This window comes from Saimiri boliviensis, chromosome 5 (genome assembly GCF_048565385.1).
Source record: "Saimiri boliviensis isolate mSaiBol1 chromosome 5, mSaiBol1.pri, whole genome shotgun sequence".
In the NCBI taxonomy this organism is placed as follows: Eukaryota; Metazoa; Chordata; class Mammalia; order Primates; family Cebidae; genus Saimiri; species Saimiri boliviensis.
In genome coordinates, this window is record NC_133453.1 from 59772936 (window position 1) to 59782954 (window position 10019).

Genomic DNA, 10019 nt, shown 5'->3' on the forward strand with positions numbered 1-10019 from the left:
CCATGCTGAAGGATAGGAAGAATCAATATCATTAGAATGGCCATATTGCCCTTAGCAATTTACAGATTCAATGCTATTCCTGTCAAACTACCAATGTCATTCTTCACAAAACTAGAAAACACTATTTAAAAATTCATATGCAATCAAAAAAGAGCCCAAATAACCATTACAATCCTAAGCAAAAAGAACAAAGCAGGAAGCATCACATTACCTGATTTCAAACTATTGTACAGGACTACAGTAATTAAAACAGCATTGTACGGGTACAGAAACAGACACATAGACCAGTGGAAATAATAGATCTTTAACAAAGTTGACAAAAACAAGCACTAGAGAAAGAACTCTCTATTTAATAAGTGATGCTGGGATAACTGGCTAGCCATATGCAAAAGATTGAAACTGGACCCCTTCCTTACACCATATACAAAATTCATCTCAAAATGGACGTAAGACTTAAGTTTAAAATATAAAACTATGCTGGGCGCAGTGGCTCACGAGGTCAAGAGATCGAGACCATCCTGGTCAACAAGGTGAAACCCCGTCTCTACTAAAAATAAAAAAATTAGCTGGGCATGGTGGTGTGCGCCTGTAGGCCTGGCTATTTGGGAGGTTGAGGCAGGAGAATTGCCTGAACCCAGGAGGCGGAGGTTGTGGTGAGCCGAGATTGTGCCATTGCACTCCAGCCTGGGTAACAAGAGCGAAACTCCATCTCAAAAAAAAAAAAAAAAAAAAAAAAAAAAAAAAAATATATATATATATATATATATATATATATATATATATATATATAAACTATAAAAACCCTGAAAGACAACCTAGGGAATACCATTCTGGACATACAAACATACAAAGAGTTCATGACCAAGATGCCCAGAGCAATGGCAACAAAAACAAAACTTGAAAAGTAAGAGTGCTGAACTGGTGGAACTACCTCTTCTGATGTTTTAAGAGAAGATGGAAATCTGGCTTTCTATATGATATCTCCCAATAATTAAAATGTCTTCACTACTTTGCCTATTATGTCCAAACACTATGAGATCTAACACTGTGTAGTCCAAATAAAACATATCTAGAACTCATCATATTATTTTAATGTTATTAATTCAAAGGAATCATAAGAAATGGTTTTGACCATTGCATCCCCACGTTATTAATTTCCAAAAACCTCTTATTTCAATATTCCATCATAAATTGCTGTTTCCATTAAAACATATTAAGAATAAATATCTCATTTTCTGCAATTCGTATTTAATGTTAAGGGTGCAATTAGAGCAATGTCTTTGTATTAAGCCCTGCACATGATGTCCCCTTTTTTTTTTTTTTTTTGGAGGTTATTTATGAAAGTTCCAATTTTCTTGCAGAAAATCGTCTATCACATATATTAGTATGATATATTATGTTTATATATTTATATACATATATATGTTTGTATAATGATATATTATGTTTCATTGCTCAAATCTACTTCATGAGGGTATGTCTTTACTCCAAACATAATTGGAACTTTCTTGAGGGAAGGCATCAAGTCTTATAGTTAGTTTTTCTATCTCAATTTGCTTACTAAAGTTTGGATCACACAACAAGTGCTCAAATATGGCTACATCACAGGGATTTCTTTACCACCAGACTTTGTGTCCAATAATATAATTGAAGCAATTCCTGGCTTAAAAAGGAAATGGTAGGACAAATGAGCGGGGAGACTGATTAGTCCTGCCCTCTATAGACTCTTACCATCAATGCTATCACATACTCCCAGCCCATCAGCAGGCCTTTTCCTCTTGACTTTTCAGCAACATTCGTGTCTCTCCTAAAGTTTTCAGGAGTTCCCCAACAGGCTATGGTTGAGAATATCCACTCACTGTTTTGAATTTAAAAAAAAAAAAAAAAAAAAAAACGAAGAAAACAATCAGGCAAACTGTGTTCTGGTCCATGCATTTTATATAACTGTGGCCTTGGAAGGAATTTGCCTTACAGGGAAACTTATTACATGGAATTCGTCAACCAACGATAGAGGTAAAATGCTCCTATTTATTACATTTCTATTTTCCAATTTTAAGTAGCTGTTATGGTATTAGTGTCTACAGTGTCTACGGCAATTTTAGTATCCTGTGGAATGCAGGGTTTCTAAAAACCAGGTGGATTAATGGAAAACATGGCAGGTAGCATCTGACAACAGATAAAAAACTCTAAGCTAGCAGGAGATTTTTTTTCAGCTTTTTCTGCTTGCCTATCAGATACTGAGATTTTGACCTATGAAAACAATTTTGTGTTTAAAGAATATAAAATAACTAGAATTTAGATAATATTATGCTAAGGAGGAAAACACCCCCCCACACACACACACACATTATTCATTTGCCCATTAAAAAAATAAAGCATTTTAAAGGACTATCCACAAGGTCTTTGACAACCAAATATAGTACTCTTTTAAATAGGCAAGAAAAGGTAAAGTTTAACACTACTGGTATCTAGAGAAGCTTCATCAAAAACGTTTAATAATTTTTAGTTCCACAGAAAGAAAGGGTCTGAGAATCAAAACCTGGTTTCAGAATGTCCATCCACCAAGAGTGAAAGATGTTAAGCTTTTGGGCTTTGAGTAGTGTACCCTGGGCAGGGCTCCTGACTTTTCAAGACAGAGCAGTGTTCATGTCACTGATTCCTGAACTGACTGAGTTGTGTTCTGCCTTCCCTCCCAGGAGGCTTCATTTCCTTTAACTTTTTCTTTGTTTCTGTCAAACTTCTCCACATTTAGTGCATTCTTTCACCCAACCATTGTTCTAAATATGATACGTCCCTTTCTTTCTTCTCTACTGACGCCGTAACTGTTATTTGGCCTTCATGAATGTGTTGTTTTATAGAAAGAAAGAAAAAAAAAAGACAAAAAAAGTCCTGTGTCCTACTGAGTATTTCAGCTTCAAAATCATTTCTGAGGACAAAAGCTGCACTCGGAAGGGTTGGCCAGAATTCCGGGCGTAATGGTATGTAAACCTCAGTACTAGAATAGTCTTCTCAGATCCTGAAATGCCGCAGAGCAGCACAAAGGAGAGAGACATGCTCTCTGGTATTTCATGTCACCTTTTAGCCCTGAAAGAACAAAGGTTACCAAATGATAGACAATTTCTCTCAACGTGCAGTTCCTTTGCTGAGATTGAGTATTAGAGCTAAGTCCTGTGAGAGCAATACCAACAGTGTTACATGGACCTTTTATTTTTTCAATCGACAGCAGAAATGAAGGCAATTTCTTCAGCCGGATTACTGAACCAGGCTTTTAACTGGTCGTCTCCTTCTGCCCTTGTTTTCCCCACCCTCCATTTTATTTTCCAAGAGTAGCCAGGATAGTAAGCACATCAGATGGCGAACTTCCTCAGCAAAAAGCTGCAATAGAGCTGGGGTTAAAACGTGGGGTCGAAGTCCAAGTTTCACATCATCTCCTCACCCATTCACCCCTTACTGCGCTAATATTTATCATTCCCTACCCTCTAGCCTCTCACTGTGCTCCAACCACAAGAGTCTCCACTGTCCCTCACTTACACTGGGCATGCTGTGGTGTTAAGGAATCTGCACTCGCATATCCCTCTGCCAAGACCACTTGCCTATCAATACTAGTGCCTTCAAGACTTCGCTCGAATATCAGCATCTGAAATATTAACATCTCAGAGACTCACTTTGAGCATCCTATCAAAACTGAAATCTATCTTTCCCCTGTATTTATTATGCTTCCAACTCTTAATCCTGATCTACTTTTTGTTTGTCTGTATAATTTATTACTTAGTATTACATTTTATTTATTTAACTCAACTACCTAGAATAGTGCCTAGCATATGTGTAGGAGACACTCAAATTTGTTGATTACATTAGTTAATGGTAAATTGGTTTATAGATTATTTCTTTGAAGATAACAAATGTATTATTCTAGAAAGAAGAAAAATCACATTGTTAACTAATTGCAATTTTCAGTCACTGGAGAATCAAAAACTGCACTTTCTGAATTCAAATTCATAGACTTTTTCTTCCCCAAAGATTCATGGAAGATCCTCAATATCTCTACACTAAAGGTAAGCTATAAAGTTCCAAGCAAATTTGAGTTAGCAAGCAAATTGAAAATTTGGAGAGGTTTTTTTTGTTTTGTTTTGTTTGTTTGTTTGTTTTTTGAAGTGGAACCTCTCTCTCACTGCCCAGGCTGGAGTGCAATGGTGAGATCTTGGCTCACTGCATCTCCTCCCCGCTGGTCAAGCGATTCTCTTGCCTCAGCCTCCCAAGTAGCTGGAATTACAGGCATGCACCACCACACCTGGCTAATTTTGTATGTTTAGTAGAAAAAGTGTTTTACTGTGTTGATCAGACTGGTCTTGAACTCCCCACCTCAAGTGATCTGCCCACTTCAGCCTCCCAAAGTGTTGGAATTACAGGCGTGAGCCACCGCGCCCAGCCTGGAAAGCATTTTCTAATTCCCTTCATCTAGGAAATCAGACCCACCTTCATTCTCAGACCAGTTGCAGCACACCACCCCCCCCCCCCCCGCCCATTAGCTGTAGTAACATGGAAACTAGAATTTTGGTGTGACATCAAAATTCTCTCCCTGCACTTTGGCTCAGTATTAAGTTTTTCCTTATTGCTTGGTGCTCACGTCAGTTAGTCACGCTCCTTTGTTGCACTGGAGATTTTCTTGGCAATGTGCTCTGGTCTGGGGCTTGGGCCTGTGTTCTTGACTCATGCTTTCTGGTCTCCTAGCAATGCCTTGTAGCTCTTGTCTTCTAATCTTGCTCTCTGGGTGGGTCTCTTGACTTTGCAGACTCACGCCTGTAGCTTGTTTCTTGATATCTGGCTTATTCTCCAAATCCTGACATATGTAGTAGGTCCAGAGATGTATGACTCAGAGCTCTCTTCTTGGAAATACTCGATCAGATGTGGCAAGTGCTATTAACAGACCATCCCCAACTGTCAGCCTCATCATGGTCTGCCTCAGCTGAGAAGTGCTGTCTGCCCATGGTCACACACTTCCATAGGACAACATGTTTCTAGGGATGGCCCAATGACAAACACTCTAAGGAAGAGGGCTTACTCCGGAGCTCCCAGCTGGTTTGATAAGACGTAGCCAGCCAGGTATCACAAAAAAACTTCTCCCTCTCCCAATCCCACTTCTACTCCTTTCCTTCATAGATACTGGCTCCTAAAAACATCTTGTTTCCAAATGCCATCTTACTCTCTGCTTCTAGAGAACCCAACTAGCAACAAGCTCCGACACTCCTAATTCACAGAGATGTCAAAAATGGGACTCGGAGAGGTGGAAAGCAGAATATATGTGAGCAACACTTAGACAACTACATAATACATGGAGGAGCCTGATCTACCACTGAAGCAATGCTAAAACAGTAATGAGTCTCAATATATTGTGTATTCTCAATATCAGGTGATAATATAAGAATGCTATTTTGCTCTCTTAAACTTTTGAGCCAAACCTTCTAACTCACCCTCTGGAAAATCTACTTATCTTTTAAGTTGATAATTTATTTTTAAATAAAATTAAAGTGCCTTAATTATCAAGAAATGATCAGAACATAGTTTAGGTTCTAGATGAGTGCCTGAAAGACCTGGATTTAATGGATTATAGAATTGATAAGGATTTAATCCTGAAATTTGTATATTAACAACATCCATTTATTTGAAATGTACTTTCAACTACATAACTTTCACTTTTCAAATAATTTTAGAATAGAATATGTCCTTCTTATATTTGAAATACAGTGAAATTACTAGTAATATTTCTGTTGCTGGTCAGTACCCACCTTGTGTTGGCTGAAATCATTCACACCTACTTTATTGCGTATTTCCTTGCATTATTCAAGGTATAACTAACTGGCTTTGATCCAATGCTTCTAATACCTTGCAGACACCTTCACTGGATCCCAAAATTTGCATAGCTGCCGCCTCTCCTTTACTTGACAGTGAACATAGTTAGCATTTTTCAATTCCTCTCTAGATAGATGTGATCCTCTGAGTGGCTGATTTCTGTGCGGAGCCCATTCGGCTTGGCCCCTTAGGAGCGGTTCTGAATTCCAAAGGCTGCTTGTTTGAAAATTCATGAGCTTCTCAATGATGCAGTTCCTTTTTTGGCTGCCCTACTGCTCAGTTAGTTCAGACAACAAGCTGCTTCGGGAAGGATAATTTTTCCTTTTAACTGCCAAAATCTACAGGGGGGGTGGTATTTTACTGCTATTGTGGAATTTTCAGAAGTTTGGAAAACAGAGCATTTTATTTTTTGTTTTGTTTTGATATAGGACGTTTTGACAATGGCTTTGGCAGTGATGCAAAAATCTCCACGCTTCTAAACCAGAATAACATTTGCAGCCATCTGGCTTCCATGTAGCACCCTCTGAGTGGGATAGATGTAAAAACAGTTAGCAATTAAGAGGTTTAAAATGGCATTCCCATTAGTTTCTGAACTAAACTATTCCATGATAAAGACAGCATATGCAATGAAGGAGTTGCTGATTCTTTGTTAGCACACTTCTCATCATGATAAAAATTGTCTGACACCTCCATTATTTCTTAATTTCCTCCACTATCACCATAACCTTTCACCTAGATTTCTGGACTCAAATTTTTCCTAAATATAACATCCCCAAGTAAGACAGACTGCAAAACCTATTGAAAGATCCGCTATATGCCCAGTTAGGTTGATCATTCTCCTTTTTGAATATGACTAAGTCTTGATTCCAAGGAAGGAAGAAGAAACAGTATAATAAGAATTACTGACTTTTAATTTTTAATTTCAAAATTTAATAATATGATATGACATATAGATATGATATTGATATGATAAACATTAGACATTTTATTAGGATATTTTTCCATTACATAGCTTGAAAGTTTTTGATTCTTGGAACTAAAAAGACATAGTTCCTTTAAATTAGAAACTATGCCTTTGACCTTTTAAAGATTGTTCAGAGGTAATTATTGTAATAATCCACACATATAAATAGCACTGCCAACCTGAAATCCTGTCAATTTCCAGTACTGTAATAAGATCAAAGATATCTAATACACTAGAAACAAATTTGGAGAAGTAGACTGAGATAAAAGAGGAAAGCAAAGTCATTTGAGAAGAGGTTTACGTTTTCCTTTATCTAGCTTGCCCCCCAAAATCATTTTCTGCCTGTCCAGGAAATGTGATCTACTAATAATCTACAAAAGATTTGTGCTGTCACTTATTTTGCACTTTTTACATGGAGTAACATTTTTATCCAAGGCTTTCAGATTCCTTCTTCAAGTTGTCAAATTCAGAAAACTCAGAACTGGAAGAGATCAGACAGGAATTTTCCCAAACGAATTAGCATGTTGAAGAAGGAGGATGTAAATAGTAGTCATTGGCAGCATGAATTTATCCTATGCTTGAGCACGTTTTGCAGCACAGCTAAGACATTAACAAGTGATGGTTTCACACACTTGGGCTAGTGATTTACAAAGTTGCTTCCTGATTAATAGAGTGCTAGAAAGGATTGTTGTTATACCAACTAAAAAGAATCATAAAATGGTAATGAATGTTATGAAACTTCATGAATATTTCATCTGAAGACAGGCTGTCAGATTTATTGTAAGGTTAAAGAACACACAGGTCATAAATAAGGCCCAAGATGGAGCTGCTTGAAGTTCATAGTTGGTAAGAACTGTTTACATGTTAGTCAAGGCTATCTGTGGGTGCCTATTACTTCAGTTATATATTAGAATCCAGTTAAGATTAAAAAAAAGAATAATTTTAAAACAGATCACTTTAAAAAGGGTCAGCAAAGATTTCTAGAAAGAATTAGAGGTATTTTTTGAAATAAAATAGGCTTTATTGAAATTATTAATTATTCAGAACCATAATCAATATTTAATAAAAAGATATCACAAAACTATTATTATAAAATAGTATAATAAGCATGCACTCGTTTGTTATCTATAAACAGCATATACAACCATAATTTATATTAAATCTTTAATATGTACTTGGTTTCAAGACAATTTCTCATTTGAAATATTTATGGTAAGCTTAAAATTTAGTACTTATGTTGTAAGATAGGTCACTACTTACATTGTTATATAGGTATATTTTATTTCCCCCAATATGACCCCAGAAAATTATTCTTCCTCAGTCTACAGTAATGACATGGAAGTAAAATTTATTTCAGTGATTGTGGGATTTTCCTCCTAGCTTGGCAGCTAGCTGAGAGCAAGCCCTGTAACTCCTTTAATTAAAGTTTTTTTTCTTTTCTTATGTTTGTCAAAATATTTAAAGTATTATTTAAATTTAGAGATAGCCTTTCCACAAATTTTTTATTTATCTGACTATGGAAATTAAAACCTATGTTTATTTATTCACTTGATGAGTCACTCAGCAGTATTTGGAATGCCTACTGTGTGCCATATATCTGCTAGGTGACAGGGATGAAACTGGGTAAATAAAACATAAGCCCTACCATGCAGAACATTTTGCATCAAGAGGGAAGACCAGTATGGAAATGTGCAATTGCAAGAAGTGTGATGGCTGATATAACAGGGGCTATGAACTATATGTGCACATGGAAAGGAAAGTATCCCGGGTTGAGGGATCAGAGAGCATCTTGAAGAAAACAATGCCTATGGCCAAAGCTACCTGAACAATTAAGGTCATGGTGAAATAAGGTGCAAACTAGGAGAAAAAAAAAAAAAGCATGGCTGGGTGGCTCTCACCTGTAATCCCAGTACTTTGGGAGGCCCAAGTGAGCAGATCACAAGGTCTAGAGATTAAGACCATCCTAGCCAATATGGTGAAATCCTGCCTCTACTAAAAATACAAAAATTAGTTGGGCGTGGTGGCATGCACCTGTAGTCCCAACTACTCGGATGGTTGAGGCAGGAGAATCGCTTGATCCCAGGAAGTGGAGGTTGCAATAAGTGGAGATCATGCCACTGCACTCCAGCCTGGGGACAGAGCAAGACTTCATCTCAAAAAAATAAAATAAAAGTAAAAGTGAACTATCCTAGGAGCTGGGAAAAACTTGTAATGGTTGACGTGTGTTTTATATGTGGTTGTGTGTATAAAGATGAGGAGGGAAGCCAAGGAGAACATAGACTAGATCATGCTCATGAATCCTGCAAAGAGTTTTAACCCTACCTCAGGCCAATGGATTTCACTGAAGGGGCTTCAACAGTGTAGTGATATAACTAGATTCACCTTTCATCTTGTTTAGTTACATTTCTTGTTTGGTAGATAAATTGTTTTATACTTTTGCTCTTGGAACTAAAATGAAAATCAAGAATTGGATCAGAGGTTACAAGTCAGCGAGTGACGGGTTTTGAAGGTCATTTTACAAAGAGTGTCGTGGGGGATATCAGATCATTTACATAGAAAATGTTGAACATCACCAGTGCTTTTGAATGGTGGAAAAGCGTGATCCAATAGATACACTTCTCTAATAATAAAGTCAGATTGGAGTCCATCACTCTAAAGAATTCCTCATAAGAATGGAATAATTACAAAGTTAGGTCATGAGACCTCTTTATGACAGTCTTAAAAATAAAAATTACCCTCTATTTTAAAGAGAAAAAGTAGCGTAGAGTCTAAAGAAATCCTTGCCCTGTATCTCTGTAATTGTATCTCTGCACTGCAGTATCCCTACCAGGGATACTGCCTCACTACCTACAGAATCTGCTACAGGTTGATTATCTCTTGTACAAAATGCTTGGGACCAGAAATGTTTTACATTTGAGGATTTGTTTTTAAGATTTTGGAACATCTGCGTATACATAATGAGATATCTTGGGGACTGGACTCAAGTTAACTAAGAAATTCATTTATGTTTCACATATGCCTATAGGTCAAAAATAATTTTATATAATATTATAAATAATTTTGTGTATAAAACAAAATTTTGACTACAGCTTATTACATGAGGTCAGGTGTAAAATTTATCACTCTGTTATCATGTTTCACTCCAAAATTTTCAGCATTTAAAGCAGTTTGAATTCTTTATTTTTGAGTTAGAGATGTTCAACTT